At 39.3% G+C, this 6,493-nt stretch overlaps 1 pseudogene; it reads left to right on the top strand.

The window, feature by feature from the left end:
* The first annotated feature begins 1,113 nt into the window (after positions 1 to 1,113).
* On the top strand, positions 1,114 to 2,198 carry LOC105742750 (annotated as a pseudogene).
* The last annotated feature ends 4,295 nt before the right edge of the window (positions 2,199 to 6,493 follow it).

Genomic DNA, 6,493 nt, shown 5'->3' with positions numbered 1-6,493 from the left:
AAAAAACCTTTCCCAGGCCCCTGTCCCAAGAGTCTGTAAGAGGTTATCTGGCTCCCACCCCTCCCTCTTTAATGCTTATACTCTCCATATTTTCAGAGCATTCAGCCACCATATTTTCTCTCCCTTTTAATAACACCTATTTGAAAACAATCACTACCGGGGATTGATTGAACCCAGGGCCTTGCTCATTCTAGGTAAATGCCACTGAGGCACACCCTAGCTCTTTCTGAAATTTTCATTTTATTTAGAGTCAGGGTCTCACTGAGTGACTCAAACTGGTCTTGAACTTGTGATCCTTCTGCCTCAGCCTCCCAAGTAATTGTGTAGTTATTTTGTTTTATGATACCTGTGCTTCAGCAGATCCTTCAGGAAGGTTCCATGGAAGCTATATTCTTGGAGTTCCTATACATTGCTAACAGTTTCTGGTTTTAGTACTTGAAAACAGTTCTGCTTTTAGTCAGTTTTGCTGGACATAATTTTGGTTTATATTCAAAGAGTTTTTCTTGTGAATTGTCAATATCTTGTTAAAAATTAAAATTTAAAAAATTATTCATCTAAAATAAACCCATTAGATGTTAGTATGAATAGGAGTTGTATTAAAAATAATTATTTCCCTCATGCACACCCTAGTTTATAGTAGCACAATTCATAGCTAGAACCAATTTAAAAAACAATTCAATTCACAATAGCTTCAAAAAATTAAATGCTTAGGAATTAACATAGGAAGTGAAAGACCTCTATAATGAAAACTATAATATCCCGAAAACAGGTTGAAGAAAACATCAGCAAACGGAAAGATATCCTCTATTCCTAGACAAGCGAATAATTATATATATATATATTTTTTTTTTCATCAAAATGCTCATATTACCAAAACTACACAGATTTAACATAATTGTCATAAAAATGCCAACAGCATTCTTACAGAACTAGAAAAGGTAATCCTAAAATTTACATAGAACCAAAAGAGACTCAGAGTGGCAAAGGCAATCGTGAGCAGCAAAGGCAAAATGGGAGGCATCCCAGCCCAGGAACTGGACTTACATTACAGAGCCACAGTGATTAGAAACTGCATGGTGCTCACACAAAAACAGATGTGTGGGAGTTGAACTTTCCAAGGAAGACTCGCGAGCAAGCTCAAGAGCACTTCAGAAAGGCCTTCTGAGCTTGTTCCACGTTTCTCATCCACTCTTTGGACCGTTTTTCAGAGACATCAAATAATGTCATCAGACACACCAGATTTGATTGAGACTTCTGGTGCTGAAAGAAAGCAAGACTTAAGTGAAGAACGAGAGGAGGGCCAGAAACCAAGAGTAAATGAAGGGGCTGAGCCAGTATCTAAACGCCAAATGAAGAAGCTAATGAAGCAGAAACAATGGGAAGAACAATGAGAACTCCGCAAACAAAAGCGGAAGGAAAAACGCAAGAGAAAGAAATTAGAGTGACAGTGTCACTTGGAATCAAACTCAGATGGAAACGACAGGAAACGTGCTTGAAGACAAGTTGTCCATAGTACACTGCACCTTATCATTGACTATAGTTTTGATGATTTAATGGTCTTAAAGGATATTAAGAAACTTCATAAGCAGATTCAGAGATGTTATGCAGAAAACTGAAGAGTGCTGCATCCTGCGCAGTTTTACTTGACAAGCCATGGAGGCCAGTTGAAAAAGAACATGGATGACAATGACAAAGGACCGGTCAACTGGAAGGATATCCACATCAAACCAGAGCACTTTAGTGAACTCATAAAAAAAGAAGACCTGGTCTATCTTACATCAGACTCCCCTAACGTCCTGCAGGAATTAGATGAGTCAAAGGCCTATGTGATTGGAGGACTGGTAGATCACAACCATCATAAGGGATTCACATATAAACAAGCATCGGATTATAGGATTGATCATGCCCAGCTTCCTATTGGAAATTTTGTGAAGATGAATAATTGGAAAGTTCTGGCAGTTAATCATGTATTTGAGATTATTCTGGAATACCTGCAAACAAGAGACTGGCAAGAAGCATTTTTTACTATCTTACCCCAGTAGAAAGGAGCTGTTCCCACAGACAAAACCTGTGGCATTTCTCCCCAGGGCCACCATGCTGCCAGAGGTGAAGGTGGATCGGACATTGAAGGGGAATACAGAAGTCAAGCACCAGATTCACCACATCCACAGGAAGCACAGGATGAGGAGGCCTGCTGAGTCTGCAGTGAATCTTCTGCACCATTACCAACTGGTTCTCTTTGCACTTAGGGATACGTTAGGAGGAAGCAACAAGTGAGGCAACTCTGAGAACAGTCACCTTGGAACAGAATGTTCTTTTGTCTTATTTATGTTGTGAATTTAAAACTTTTTTTGAACAAAATAACAAAAAGTCTTTTATACTTTGAAGAACTTAACATTTACACGTAAATCTTTTTTGTTAAGGTTTGAATAAGAGTTGCAGAAAAATTTACTTTATTTCCTCATGGGTAGTAGTGTACCTTGGTTTTCATTCACTTACTGGAATATATTCTCCAGAATGTGCTTTCTGACTTTCAGTTTTATTTTATGTACAGATCAACACGTGATCTGTGGCCTGTTTATTTGTGAGGGCAGATTTTCACAAACCTACTGTAAGTCTATTAGAAGGTTGTATTGGGGAGTTACCTTCTATTTGCAGTTTTCATTTTCAACTTCGGTACTGCAAAGACATACCATAACTCTGGGAAGAAATGCAGTTTGCTGGATGCAACTTTATCTGGTTGGGGCTGTGGAGCCCTCTCTGTGCCTCCTTTGTATTGTCTTTCATGGAAATAACCATGCAGAGTTGAGAGTCTCTTTAATACATTCTCTTAATTTCTTTAATGCTAATAAATTACTTCAGTTATACAGCTCTTTGCTGGCTAGATTTATAAGGCTGTTACTTTTGAAAGGTGAGTTTCATCTTTACTGAATTTAGAATAAAGCAGGTCTTAGCTATCCTTTACTTCTATTTTTTTTAAATAAAATATTTGTTATTTATGGTGAAAAAAAAACAGATGTGTGGGTCAGTGGAAGAGAACAGAGGAAGTGGACACCACCACACACACACTTGGCCATCAAATGGGATAAAAACATACTCTGGAGAAAAGACAGCTCAGCCTTTTATTTTTTTATTTTAAAATAATTTTATTGAGAAACAAATAGCAATGAGATAGTTTCAAAACCAATTACTAGCACAGTTTCAATAATTAATACCTTGCATATCATATTGTTGTCTTAGTGGTTGGTTACTCATTGTACAAGATTCAAACATGCTATCCTGTCCACAAACACTATTAGAACAAATCTCTCTATTCATTGAATTAAGAGAATGCAGCTGTATATCTATCCTAACTATTTTGAAAAAGACGGCCTTTTAAACAAATGGTGTTGAGAAAACTGCATACATAAGATTGAATCTAGACTCATACCTCTCACACAATAATAAAATAAAAATAGATCAAAGACTTAAGTAGTAAAACACTTCATCTCTTGAAAGCTAAAATGGGAAAACTCAGGACAGAACCCAGCTATACACATAACACCAAGGCTCAACAAATGGGTCATACCAAGTTAAAAAGTGTCTGCACAGCAAAGGAAACAACCAACAGGGTGAAGAGACAACCTACAAAATGGGAAAAATTTTGGCCAGCTACTCCTTTGACAGAGTATTAAATTAATATTGCAATATATAAGAAACAAAAATGTGGGATTCCTCCCACCTCCCAAAATAAATAAATAAATAAAAGAGCCAGTCAAAAAATCAGCCGTTGTTGAGCCTGGTGGCACATATCTGTAATCCCAGCATTCAGGAAGGCAGAGGGATCGCTGAGAGCCTAAGCTACATAGGGAGTTCAAGACCATCATACGCTACAAAGCAAGTAGTTTTCTTCTTACCTGGAGAAAAAAAAATCAGCACTTGAGATAAATAGATACTTCTCATAGGAAGTACAAGTGGCCAGTAAGTATATGAAAAAATGTTCACTCACTACTGGTGGCAATTAGAAAAATACAAAGCAAGATAACACTGAAATTCCATCTTTCAGAAAGAGTGGCTATCATTACAAGCTTAATAACAAGAAATGTTGGCAAGGGAAAATGTTGTGGGAGAAAAAGGAACTCTTCTGTGTTATCAGTGAGAATGGAAACTAGGATAGCTACTGAAGAACTCAGTATGGGGATTCCTCAAAAACCTAAAAATAGAAATTTCATTTGATCCAACTATTTCCCTTTTGGGTATATTCCCAAAAGAGTTAAAGGCTTTATGTTACAGGGATATATTGCCTGTAGTAGTATTATGGCAATAGTTTTGACCTTCTGGATTCCCTGGAAGGATCTAAAGGATCCCTGATGATCTCTGGAACATACTTTATTTATTATTATTATTATATTTTTAATGTATTTGGTACAGGGTCTCACTAGGTAGATCGGACTCAGTGATTCTCCCATTTTCAGCCTCCCAAGCACTGGGATTATAGGTACGCGCCACCACACCCAGTCTCAATCACCATCTCAGCCTGCCCCGGGGGCAGGGCCACATGGCATGCAGGCCACTGTGCTTTGCCTAAGCAAGAACTTTAGTCCTTTGAGCTATCTGGCTACCCCCTCCCCACCCATTTCTTTTGTGGAACTGGGAATTGAGCTCAGGCTCTTGCACTTGCCAGGCAAACGCTTATTTTACTGAGCCATCTCCCCGGCACCATGCCCCCTGCCCCATTTTTTAAATTTTTTTTTGGCTACTTATAAATTTTTAATTAATTACAGGGCCTTGCTATGCATAGTGATCCTCCTGTCTTAGCCTCCCCAGTTCTGGGATCAGTGCACCAGAGTTCTGGGGCTGGCATGGCATACAGTACCAGGGATTGAGCCTGGGTCCTTGCACTTGCCAGGCAGGTGCTTAGACCTCCAAGCTATCTCCCCTGCTCCTCTGGAACATACTTTAAGGCACTGTTTATTTGTTTATTTTTGTGCACTATTTTATTATTTTATTGATTTATTTATTTTTTCTGTAGTACTAGGGAATTGAACCCAGGATCTTGCACATACTAGGCAAAGGCTCTTCTACTGAGCTACATCCCCAGCCCTTTTAAAGACATTTTGTTGGTTTATTTTGAGGCAGGGTCTCACTATGTAATTCAGGCATAGTTCCCTGGTGGTCTAGTGGCTAGGATTCACTATGTAGTTCAGGCTGGCTTTGAAAACACTGTACAATCCAGGCTGGCCTCAAACTTAAAGCAGTCCTCCTGCCTCAACCTCCTGAGTGCTGAGATCACAGGTGTGCATGTGCCACCTCACCTGGTGAATATGTAGTCCTCTTGCCTCGACCTCCTCGAGTGTGATGGTTTTAGGAATGCACTCTCATGCCTGTTGGGGGAGGATTATTCCGATCCTTTTTTTTTTTTTCTTCTTCTTTTAAGAACTGAAAGGAATGTGTGAGGCAGGTTGCTTTCTTTTCCTCTTTTTACTTAGCCCCTTCTGTTTTTATTCCACTTCTAGAAGTTTCCTAAGTGTGAAGTCCAGTCCTAAAAAGTAACTTTGGTAGTTCTTGAGAAGTTAGTATGGATCCCTTGTACCAAAATGCTTTTAATTTGGAAAAATGCACCTTCCAGTCCCAGTATCATTTGGCTACCTGTGAATTTTAAGAAATGTTAGATCTGTAATCCTAGCACTCAGGAGGCTTAGGGAGGATGATTAGTGCAAGTTCACGACCAGCCTGGGCTACAACTTGAGCTCAAGGCCAGCCTGAACTGCATAGCGAGACCCTGTCTCAAAAAGAAAAAAAAAAGTTCTCCTGTCATTAGGTTCAAGGCCCTTTTCCTTTCTTCTGCATGTACACTGATAGCAGGTTCTGTGACTGAGGTGGCTTGATATTTGTCCACTCTACATTGAGGTTTGTAGGGATTCCTTGTCATTTAGGCTGATTTTTTAAAATCAAATATACTTACTGAAATTAACTTACATGAAGTAAACTATGAGTTCTGTGAGTTGGGAAAGCATTTTCAAACATATCATCATAGTTGTAGAATTTTCACCATCCTAAGCATTGTTCCAAGCCCTTTGTATCATTTGCCTCTCTCCACCTCTAGCACCAGGTGGGTTACCTTTCCTCTCCACAGAGCACACACTGTTCCAAGAGATAATCCATATCTCATCTACTCATGGCATCCAGGATTTCTGGGTTATAGCCAAGCCTCTCCTTCAGATATTTTGTGAAGAGCCATGGCAGAAGAACTGTCTCTTACTCATAATCAAAGAGCAGAAAGCCTGGTATGGTCATGCGCACCTGTAATCCCAAGCACTCAGAGGCTGAGGCAGGAGGATCCCAAGGTCAAACCCAGCTGGGGTAATTTGCTGGCTTAGAAGACACTGCCTAAAATTTAAAGGGTAAAATTTTACTAAATAATAAAGTTTAGGAAAGGGAAGAATGGAAAGCACACAGCAGTTGTCCTGTATCAGTGGTGAGATTCTGCTAATAGGTATTCTAAAATTGCTTG

The sequence above is a fragment of the Octodon degus genome, unplaced genomic scaffold (assembly GCF_000260255.1).
Source record: "Octodon degus isolate 3935 unplaced genomic scaffold, OctDeg1.0 scaffold00071, whole genome shotgun sequence".
Taxonomy (NCBI): Eukaryota; Metazoa; Chordata; class Mammalia; order Rodentia; family Octodontidae; genus Octodon; species Octodon degus.
Note: the sequence above shows the minus strand (reverse complement) of the source record. Positions and strands in the feature narration are given on the sequence as shown.